This window comes from Arvicola amphibius, chromosome 6 (genome assembly GCF_903992535.2).
Source record: "Arvicola amphibius chromosome 6, mArvAmp1.2, whole genome shotgun sequence".
NCBI lineage: Eukaryota > Metazoa > Chordata > Mammalia > Rodentia > Cricetidae > Arvicola > Arvicola amphibius.
Window position 1 is genome coordinate 137,656,189 of NC_052052.2, and position 12,506 is coordinate 137,668,694.

A 12,506-nucleotide genomic window follows, 5' to 3' on the forward strand; every position below is an offset into this window, starting at 1 on the left:
CTCTTGGTATGCCAGATGTTTAGGCTTTTTATTTGCTGAAGAGTATGAGGAGTTCCCATATGTCCTTTCAAAAAAATTGTAGCTTTTAAAAATAAAGTGTTCTTCCGAAATGGCAGTGGGCCAGAGATGAAGGCCAACACGTTCTATTCGCCAGGGTGGCTGTTGTTATGGTTACGTTTTTATGATTTATTTGTGAAATTTTTAATAGGCACTGCTCTTAATGTCTTCTTTCGTTCTGAAGGAAAGGAGGTAGTGCTATTTTCTCAGGCTTGCTGCAGTTGCTGTTAGCTTTGAGTGCGTATGGAAGTTAAAATCTTGATGGTGGTCATCAATTAGTCAGTGACGGGACTGAATGCTGAACCCCCAAATTTCTTTTTGCTCCCTTCCAAGCAGCTTAGGTTTCAGCTCCTTGAGTTTCTACTTCTTACCCTTGCTTTTTTTTTTACACCTGAGTGCAGTGATGTGTAAGAGACACAGCACATGAACAAACGATTTCCTGAGCTGGCAGAATGGACTGGCAAGGTCACTGCCAAGCTTCCCAAGCTGAGCTTGAAGGCAGGAAGCCATGCGGTAAAGAAGACAGTGGACTCTATCAAGTTGTCCTCCGATCTCCTCAAGGTTGCTATGGTATGCATGTGCACGTGTATACAAGCCTGCACATGCATGCTCACTTGCACACACTAACACAATAAATACAGTCAAAACTAAGAATAAATAAAAAGCAAAATAGTCTATTTCCTCCATTGTTTTGAATGATATGTTTTGTTTTGTTTTGTTTCAGAAGTTTCACTCTTCCAAAATGGCATCTCCTCCTTCCAGAAGTAACCTCAGATCCTTAGGAAGCAAGCTTTATTCACTCCATACACATGTGTAGACAATCTCTTGAAATACATGAGGAAGATGATGTGAGAATCCCAATGGACGACTAAAACTGAAGATAATACTTCCTCCTATAGAGACTCTGTTTTCAACTAGGTACACATGAACAATAAAGTTTAATTTATAAATCAGACATAGTAAAAGGTGAACAATAACTAACAGCAAAGAGCTAACCATATGCTCTAATTAAATTGCCAACATTACTATACTTAAACTTTGGAATTTTATTATTTAATTGAACAAGGTAACTGAAGTAGAGGTAGTACAACAGTACAACTCTGTGGCACTCAATCTGGTCATCAAAATGATCCATGTATGGATATCATATACAGCATGGAAACAGAGGACAAAGGTTTGAATCTTAGCTCAAGTGGGACAGAGACAAAAGTATGAACTCTGCAGCAACGCACAACAGCAGAGAGGTTCAATTCCATGAATGATTTCCAGAACTTTCCACATAGTATTTTTGGGTTGTACTTGACAGTAGGTAATGGAAGCTGTAGAAAACGATGAACTCATGAATAAGAGAGGACAAGGAGGAAAGAACAAATCAATGAGTAACAGTCTTTAAGCCTGTAAACAACTATAGCTGTTTACAAAGTTATTTGTAACTAGGTAAATTTTTCTATTATGGTTATATTTATTTTAGGAAGAAAAAATATCCATCGGTAAAGAGAAATGTTACCATGGTTTTTGTAGCTATGGTGAGTTCACCTCGTCTATACTCAGTACTAGAACTCTTTTGGTCTACATGAAATGGGAGCCTTCTATGTGCCTAAGCAATTTCCTTTCCAAACTGGATTCATATGACCTTGGGCCCTCAAAGGTTGACCTTGATGTTGGCTATCATTGCCTCTGGTACATGCAAACTTAAGAAATCTAACCCAAAGAACATATCTGCGTTCCATCTAAACCTTGGTTATATTTGGTCTTCATTGTTTACAGAGCATTCATCCTACATTTTCTTAATGTGTATCCATCTCTCCCCACCATGCAACTAGCTTCCTTGGGATTCAACCAAGGTACCAACAGTCATTTCTTGACTATGTAAGCTTTTAACATTGTTGGACATGCAGCTCAAATTTAATATATAACTGCTGGGAAAGAAGGCATGGCATAGTCACTATTGCTATTTTAATATTTTAATATTTTAATATATAACTGCTGGGAAAGAAGGCATGGCATAGTCACCATTGCTATTTTACTGCTTTTTAAACCTTAATATTTTTGTGTGTTTAGACAAAGGATAGAAAAATAAGATAGAAACTATGTTATTGTTTTACTCAGATTATATTCTTTGCTTAAAACACTAAATAAAGGCATCAAAAAAGAAACAAGAAAGTAAAAACCAATCCAAATCAAATAAACAAAAAAAAAAACCCAAACTACTAATGTTAATAAGGTTAATTTGAAAAAAAATCCTATAGCCTTTCTAGAACAAAGAAAAATATTAGGCCAAATATATAAAATTTATAGTAGTGGGAAAAATAAAAGGCATGGCTGGTAGGATTCACAGGAGACTCAGGAATACAGAGTTAGGGATGAGGGCTTGAGAGTTGGTAAAATTCCATGTTCTTCTTTTTGTTACAAGTCGTCAAGCATTTTCATTAAAACAGCTACACCCAGGGCTGGAGAAATGGGATAAAAATAGCACTGCTCCTGCAGAGGTGTCATGGTTCCAGCACCTACACTGGGAAGCTCGCAACCTCCTGTAACTCCAGTTCTGAGGTACCTAAGGGATATACACACGCATGTGCACATATATACACACAACTTTAAATAATAAACAATGGCGCAATAAATAGGCTACACTACCTATTTCTTATAATAAACAATAGTTCGTTTTATTATTAATAACTGTTTACCCAATGGTATTCACTTTCCCCTAGTCTCCAGGATTTGTGCATCGTGTGTGTGTGTGTGTGTGTGTGTGTCTGTCTGTCTGTGTCTGTGTGTGTGTAATGTGTATGTGAGTGCGTGCATAAGTTATATTTTCTATAATCACATATTCTTGATAGTAGCTTGCAGATTCTTGTCCTCAGAACCCCTTATACTTTTCCACCTTCAAAAGTTGGCGGACCCCTTCCCTGTCTTTGAAGCACTTCCTGTGACATTGTTCAGTGATAATTATGTCGTGTTGCGGTGTGCTGTATCATCTTGTGCTGCATGATACCAATCTGGGACTTGGCTGATGAGGTGAATTCTTTCCCTCGTTCAATTAGTCTGAAAATTTCTAATCCAACGTTAGTTAATTAATCTTTGCAGCCTTTCACTCTAATCAAAACTGAACTCTAGGAATCAAGATATCACATAATGAGGAGCAGACCTCTATTGCCGCTCACTCCTCACCCATAGATGGTTTCAGCAGCCCCTTATTTTTGCAAGGTTATTTGAATATTCTTCTACTCAAAATTAGTAGACTCAATGACATTTTCAACTATTAAACTCATTGTGTTATTAAACAAAAATTTGTTTCCAGTCTCTTAAAAATATTTTATATTTAGATTTACTTTTAATGTTTTGAGACAGGAACTTGCTCTGCAGCCCTGGCTAGCCTGGAACTGAGTAGACCAGACTGGCATAGAGTTTGCATTTCTCTTCCTCCCCCCTCCTCTAAAACGCTGGAAGAGCAGAGATGTACCAATGCTACATCTTGTGTTTTCCCTTGGTTCGTTCTCCATAATTTCACCATTTCTTGTTACTTAATTTTTAAAACTTATTTATTTTATGTCTATGAAATTCCTCATTACTTTTAAAGGCTTCTGTTACTTCCAGGTTGCTTGCTTCCTCTCTGCCTAAGCTGAGGTTCACACCCCTGTGTTGTGGGGATCTCACATGCTGCTTCCAGGTGGTTCCAAGTCAGCATGGGGTTGGTTCTCTAGGTCTCAGCTTTCAGCGCCTGCCAGTGAACACTATGCAAGGCAACCCACGTATTTTATTGTTAGAATCTTCTAAACACTGTCATCCTGGAAGCATTTATCCCCTTATTGAAGAAGAAACCGAAGCTCAGAGAAGCATATCTGTTTGCCTAGATCACCAAGAGAGTGTGGAGTAAAGGCAGAATTTGAATCTAAGTTCATCTCACTCAAAAACAAATCAAAATTACAATGGCATTTGTCTTTCCAGGGTGTTCACCTCCAAGAATGCAATCACCATTAAATGGTGTTGCCATGTGCATGGTGTAGGAAATGTTTTCTTATTTTGAGAATGGCTTAATACTTAGATTGCTTTTAGTTTCTCACCTCTCATTAACTCAAACCACATTGATCCTGATATTCCTATCCACTACATGAGAAGACCTAAGGTCAATCCTTGGTACCAAAATTTCTCATCAGCTGCTGGCAACTGAGCTGTTCTCTGACCACTTCAATTCCTTAGGTAGAATCCCCCACCCACTCTCAAGCGGTGGGGGTGGGGGTGGGGGTTTTTCAAGGTTGTTGGCCTTTATGATTTCCTGTTGTGTCCCCCTGGACACTTGCAGCAGTTAAGGGTTACCTTCTAGGCAGCACCTCTGGCTTACTGTATATTAATAGAATATTGATATAGCAAAAAATGCTGTTGTGGGATTCATCATTTGGTAAATCCTCCACCGTCTGCAGTTTTACAGAGCCATTTAATTAGCGATTTTACAACCTCTTCTCTTCTCATTAAATTAATTAATAATTAAGTTCAAATATAGGCATCTTTAATGTCATAATTATATCTCAGTTTTATGGTCACTGGAGTTTAGCTCATTAGGGGAGGCTCTCGTAAACCACAGCCCTGCTTAGTGGCTGGAGCACATCCATGCCACCAATCTGATCTGAGCTGATATTTTAATTTCTCTGCTTCTTGAAGGGGCATGGCTGGGTGTGGAGAGAAATTTCAGTCTTTGTCCTCTGCGAGCATAAAATGACAATCACGTCAGCAATATCAACCAGTGCAACCCACACTGCATGGCTTCTCATCCTTTGAGTACGGCAGACTTTTATGATGTCTCCCTAGACATTTGTGTAACATCGGTCCTTACGGTGTGCTCTGATTGGATCAGATCTTCCCACCTTCACATTGCCATTAAACTCAGAGTAGCCATGTCCAGGCCTGGTGAGTGATGTCCTCTGATTGCCAACATGATTTACGAAGTCGGTAATGGCCTTTCACACAATATGGCAGGCTGTACATTCCTTTAGACAGAGTGGATTTATTTCAGCCATTAGCACTGATTAAACCGGCTTAGTTGAAGAGGCAAAACAAAACTTGTCTTTGAAATTGTTCTTATTTAATTTTGTTCGCCCTCACATAACCTAGGACAGTGCTAATTATTCCTTGATGGAGCTCATATTTCTAATGTAATTCATATGTAAATTCTAATTTCCTTCATATGGGAATGTTTGTGTTCCTTGTCTCCTTCCAGGCAGAAACACAAACAGAGAATTAAAACTGTTTAGAAATGGAAACTTCGTGTTGCCTTTTTCTGGCCTGGCTTTGATTGGCTTCGCTTTCTTGCTCCTAGATCAGAACTTGATGATGTTAGAAGGTTAAGATTCTAGGCTGTGGTTGAAAGGAAAAAAAATTATCTTATTGCTTTAAAAGAATTTGCTTTTTGAAGGTGTGAATTGCATCCTCAAATGCTAACAGAAGTTTGACCATCTAAACCTTCTCAGAAGTTTGCTTTGAAAAAAGACAGCACAAGTTTCTTGAGCATAATGGTTAATGATTCTAATCTTGGCACTTAAAAGGTAGAAGCAGAAGGACAGCCACAAATTAGAGACCAACCTGGTCTACCAAGAGACTCCCAACCAGCTAGCACAGCATAAGCAATATCTTATCTATAAAATAGATAAATCAATAGATGATGGAAGGATGGATGGATAGATAGAAGATAGATAGATAGATAGATAGATAGATAGATAGATAGATAGATGATAGATAGATAGATAGATCGATGATAGATAGATAGATGATAGATAGATAGATAGATAGATAGATAGATGATAGATAGGTAGATAGATGATAGATAGATAGATAGTAGATAGATAGATGATAGATAGATAGATGATAGATAGATAGATAGATAGATAGATAGATAGATGATAGATAGGTAGATAGATAGATGATAGATAGATAGATAGATAGATAGATAGATGATAGATAGATAGATAGATAGTAGATAGATAGATAGATAGATAGATAGATAGATAGATGATAGATAGATGATAGATAGATAGATAGATAGATAGATAGATAGATAGATGATAGATAGATAGATACACAGACAGATAGATGAATAGACAGATAGATAGGCAGAAAAACAAACAGACAAACAGATAGATGAAAGGTAGACAGATAGATCTAAGAAACCAAACATCACAGTCTAGATAGACTAGATAGATAGTAAGAATAACTTAGCTATATGGATTATTCAGGCTGTTATGAAGATATGAAGGTGAACAATAGGTTTAAAATTCAAAATCTTTCTAAACTAATGATAGATTATTGCAAAGGTGATTAACTGTAGATTTGTAAATGACATCTTGGAAGATTCACGATCCAAACTGTATAATGTGCTAAAGTAGCTCCAAAGTAGCTTGAACTGGTTAATATGTCAAGTGTATGTGCTTGATACATGGTCAAGAGAAGCAAAAGCCCTGCAGAACATCATAGCTAAAGTCCATAATAAAGTACTTGCTTGATGAATGGCAAGGTGAAGGGCCACAGGTGACAGACAGTTCCTCAGAGTGGGCAACTATAAGCCAGGAAGTTTTGTAAATGGAAAAATTGCAACGTAGCTGAGGACAGGACTGAGGGAGTCTATAACCATGCTCTCTGTGTTCCAGGACATTCCAAAGCTGGTGGTTCAAAGGAACCTTTGCACATTGTTAAGCATGCTTTTGTTCTAGTCAGAGAGTAATGTATGAGTGTGTGTGTGTGTGTGTGTGTGTGTGTGTGTGTATGACTGTGCGTGTTTTCTTGTGCCCTTTCTCTCTAGAGACTGAGTATTTTTCTTATCTTCAGGAAATATTTGCACACTGTGTTTCCATCAAATTCATCACAATGAAAGGTAGCTTATCCCTATAATTAAGAAAAGAAACCTCAAAATGGGACCCTAATATTACAAAAAAAAAAAAAAAAGATCAAATCACAACTAGACCTACCCTTCACGTCAATCATGTTCCCTGGATATGTTTTAAGAGAAAGAGTTGACTTTCATGCTTTGCAGTGTCTCTTGTTACCCACCCATTAGATATTGCTTTGCAAGGTATTTCACATATGGCCAAGGAAGCGCTGTGAGGTCTTGGATAAATAAGAATTACAATCTGTTGAAGGCCACAGGCAAACAATGTCACGATTCTATTTGATAAGATATCATATTTGTGCTGCAGTTAGAATCAGAAAGGACCTTTTCAGTCACATCACCCTCACGTAGACTGACTTTGTAATATCTGGGACATAATTACATTTGCATTAAATATGCACATGCATACGCACACATCATGCCAACATTACAGCTGTCCGAAACTATTTTCAATAATTGATTTGCCATTTAATTGAACAGCATGACTGACTAACATAGCTCATTACTTTACTCATTAGTTAATTATCGAAGAAAGTAGGACAAGTCAATAAAATGGAAGGCTGTAAATTCCAATACTAATTAGCACCATTTCCTTAGAGACGTATTTAAGGGCAGATTGGCTACCTGAATGTCCTAAGACCTTGTAGATGAAGGAGAAGGATACACACACATCAAACTGGATGGGAAGGAAGCTCTATAGACGACAAGTAGACCGAAAGAGCTACTATTAATTCTGTTATCTGCACCAAAACACAATTGAGGAGAAAATTACTTTGAGGAGAGAGGAAGGGCCTTCACGTAGCATTTACATAAATGATTTGTAAAACAGCGTTACTTTCATTGCTTTTTTGCTTTGCAGGAATGTTTCTGTCTACAGTTTGCAATCCTGCATATGAACGTTATCATGTTGAATGATATTTATAGAGAGATTTATTGCAAGTGGAATCTATCCAAGAGAAGGCATTCTATAAGACATCAACTGTTTCCTTTTGCTTGGAAGAAAAAGTATACATTTATGCTTCACGTAACCTAGATCATCCTCATTTTACCAAGAGGCATTTCTTCATTGTTTTCATGTAAAGTAGAGTAGCCCATACCTGCAACCACGTGCACATATGCATCCTTTTGGCTGGCTATCTACCTTTTCATTACATAAAGCAGGGTTCAAAGTTCTCTGTGTTATGGCTATTTCCCTTATGAAAATTCTTCCATCTGTTGGAATTTGCTATTTTTTTTTATCAATACAGTGGGCAGAGAAACACCTGCTGTTGAGAAACTGGAAAAAAAAATTGAACATGATTTGTTCTTGCGTAGTGTCTGCTGCAGAGCCTAACCTGACTCTATCCTCGATAAAATTCCCAGTTATTCTGCCTGTACCAATATTATCAGAAAGCCACAAATAATGGTCACGAAGCAAAATCATTTAGGAACAAAATGATTATAGCCACAGACAAGGTGGTTTGGGGTTTTGTTTTCTATTTTATTCTCGTGAGTTAGGTGCTTGGGTTTATGTCTTTTCAAACAAGTATGCCATGAAAAGAGCAGAAAACTTGCTGGGCTAGTGATGAAAGGCCTACTCTCAGTCTGGCTACAATGCATGCCATATTTGGCGGAAGATTTCTGGTGAGTGATGGACAATTAATCTTGCATTAACCTTGATCACTTTGGCTTGCAGCTTCTCAAAGGTTGTTCATTCCCTTCAAGCTATGGGCATGGCCAGACCTAATGGAGTGCTCATTTTTACTCTGATTTCCTACTTAATTAAATGAAACTACCAAAAACTAATGCCAGCATTTGTGCAGCCTGTGGCATTCTTCCAAGGTATAATGAAATATGTCCTCATGGTAGATGTTATTGTTATTAATCTTTTAAAAAAAAATCAAGGGATGGGTACTAGAGAGATGGCCAGTGGTTAGGGAACTTTTTCTCACACAAGACCTGGATTCAGTTCCGGGCACCTTGGTCAGGTGGCTCACAACTCTCTGTAACTGTAGGGGATCCAATGCCCTCTTCTGGACTCCATGAGTACCAGACAGGCATATGGTGCACAGACATACATGCAGGCAAAACACTCATACACATAAAATAAGCATAAATGCGTTTTTTTAAAAAGTTGAAGAATTAAATTGCACAGAGATATTTGCAGTTTATTTGAGACAGGTATTTAATAAAGACAAAGCAGCGTTTGAATTTTAAATTTCCTAATTTTTATTATTCTTTCTGCAATCATGTGAGCTATGGTTATATCATATGGAGAAGGTTATATATGACTATGAATCAAAGCAGTTTGATTCATAAAAGGAAATGAAAACTACCATAAAGAAGAAGCTTCAGCCTCTCAAAATTGTTCAAGTTGGTTTTCAGGACACAAGAGTACAGCTATGGACATGACATAAAACGACCTTGAGAGCTCTTTGGAACCAAAATTCTCTAGCTGACAATGGATGAGGATTATTCAAAAATTCTACCTGAACCTGCATGTCAGGAATGGCACCGAGGCTTGTGGGTGTCTTACAATGATCAACCCTGTCTTTTCCTGAGCAGCTGAAAAATCCACCCTTACCACCAAATACAGGACACAAATTCTAATGCACATCCTGCCTGGTCGCCTACAATAATGCTTCATCATGCAAGACTCCAGCACCAGAGTACACGTTGGCAGTGTGTCAGGCAATCATTCTTGCTCAGGAATGTAACCTATAGGACGTTAGGCAGATTTTGCCAGTCTTGTGACTAGATGCTTAGAGATTTTTCAGTGTTTTGCTCTGGATCCTGGATATTTAATTTGTGCCCATTGTCTGGTTCCCATTGATAGCCCTTCCCCATAAGGAGTCTCATGCTCTGTCTCATGCTTTCTTGCTTGCTTCCTCCCTTTCAAAACTGCTCTGCAGAATACTCAGGCTGGTACTCAGAGCAGTGCTAGATCCAAGTGTGGGAAGGAGAAAAGTCTCCGCCTCTTGTCCCTAAGGCGCCCTGAAGAGTATTTGTGACAGCTTACTTCTGATTGAACCCTGGTACTCAATAGTTAGGTTTTCCAGGTTGTACAAGGACATGAAAAGGATGTGTGAGTAACCCTGAGCAAATGGTCGGGATTTCTCTTTCCTAACACATGTGCTTTCCTTTGTCCCAACTTCATGATTCTTCCAGACTCACATCCCACACTTGTCCCCTCAGTACCATGTGATGTCACGATGTTAAATTCCACAGAATCACATGCTTACTTAGGGTACCAGAATCACATGGTACCCTGTGCACCACAGGCCCTCCAGGGGTAATGGGCAACCCTTCCAGATGTAGTTATCAGAGCCCGTAGAAGCAGAAGGGACACAGTTGGAACTCTAGCTCTCCAGGAAAGCCCATTGCTTCTCCAGGATGGAGTGATGTATTACTTACTTTACTCTTAGGGTTGATATAATATCTTACAAAAACTAAACAATGTAATGGAAGTGTTGGATCACAGTCTAAAGAGGCATACAGTCCCCCATTGAAAAACAGCATGTTTGAGGAAATCTAAGGTCACATTGTATCCACAGTTGGGGTTTAAAGGTAAGTGGATGCTCTAGCTTCCCCTGCCATTCTTTTATTTAGTCATGGTCCCTAACCCATGGATGGTACTTGCTGCAGCGCTCCTTCTGCTTCTTCAGCCAATAGACTTTAAGATACCAGCCCACTTGGGCGTGGTCTCATTTGCTTTAAAAAGCAGTGGTAGCCATGTGCTTGCTCTCTTGCTTCCAGCTCCACTTTCGGCTACTAGACTCCTTTCCTGATCATGCAGAGGGCTGTTTTCTGGGACGGTGATCTTTAAGTTTTTTCCCCTTTAAATAAATAACCATTCTATTAATCATAATTCCAAACTGGTGTGGGATTGTTTGTGACTTACGCCTTCAGGTACTGCACCAAGTATGGGTGGGATATCTTTCTCTAGTTAAACTTCTCTGTAAACACACCACTGACAGAGGTGTGTCTTGTAGGCTGCTCTTCATGTTGAACAGGGAATATTAATCATCACAATCCATTAGCCAACTTTTTCTTTCAGAAAGTATCAGGTTAATAAGGAAGGCCACACCCCAAGAAGATTTTAGTGGGCTTTTTCTCCTCCTAGATCTGAAAAGCTCTATGTGCCTCTTATTTGTTTTCTTTCCTAAATTTCCAGCATAGAATCTAGGACAAAACTTAACAGCAGGTGTGGATAATATTGAGTGAACAAATGAGGAAGCAGGTGAAGAATACATTATTATTGATCCATGGCTTTCTTAAAAAATAAAAAAGTAAGATAAAATGAATAAGTAATTTGAAACCTTCTGTTGTTTTGTTCTAAGAAAATTTGTTTCTTAAAAACTATGGTGATACTGTTTTATAAAGTAACTGTGGGTTTTATATACTTAATTTTTTCAAGATTACATCTCTATATTTAAAAATAATTATTTAAGCATCATCATAAAATATCTAGATTATAAAATTCTAAGGTTTATTATTAACAAAATATATACAAACAACTCTAAAAAATCCTCTTATGAATACCAAGTAAATTGATACATAATTTAACAGTTTGGTTTGGTTTTACTCTAAAGCCAGGAGCAAGGACTAAAAAAGCAAAACAGAAAAAGAAACTATTATGGGTGCAATTTTTTAAGAAATCTGTGAAGAGATATTTTGTCATCATTTTTGAAAATCAGGCCTCAGAAGCTAATACATGGAGTCAAAACTTTAAACATAGCACTTGCTTATTCTGCATGAGAATGAGCATTTGGTACCCAACAAAGGAAAAGAAGTCAAGAGAGGGGGCAGGAGAAGAAAAGAGAGGAGAAGGGAAAGGAGGGGAGGGGAAAGGGAGGGAGGGGAGAGAAAGGGAAGATGAGAAGGGAGGGGAAGAGAGGTGAGAGGGAGAATGAGATTTTGTTTGTTCTCTTCTACAGTTTTCATTGAAGTGGACTGTTACAGTAATTTGTGCTTCTTTGTATCTGGCCCATATCACTAAGTATGTTTTCTATATCCATCTGCCATTACATACACCAGGATCTTATGCCATCTAAGGCATGATAATATGCTGCTGCGTGTGTTTAACCCATTTTATTTTCCCATTCATCTATTAATGGATACCTAGGTAATTCTCACTTGCTCTGTTGTGAATAACAATGCAGTCAACATTGGCCTACAAGCACACATGCATCCACATGAATGCCTGCTTTCTACATTTTTGAGTACACACCTAGATATGGAGGTGTAAATGTTATTTCTGTGCTTGGCCTTTGAAGAAACTAACCAAGTGTTTTCCATTTGTTTGGTTTTACATTCCTATAACCTGTGCAGTTATATTTTCCCCTAACATCCCTAACTTTTGTTACTTTACCACTGTTTTCTTGTTTTAAATTAGCTATCTTGGCCTGTGTGAAACTTGTGACACTATGACCTTCTTCTGTGGCCTTTTTGATGGTTTTCCTGGTAACTTAGGGTGTAGATTAATAAACTGTTAACTAGACATCCCTATATCTTCTTTAGCTAAATGTCTATCCAAATCCTTTGCTCTTTCTTTTCCTCTTTCCCTGGTGAGTTATCTATTCTTTATAGATTC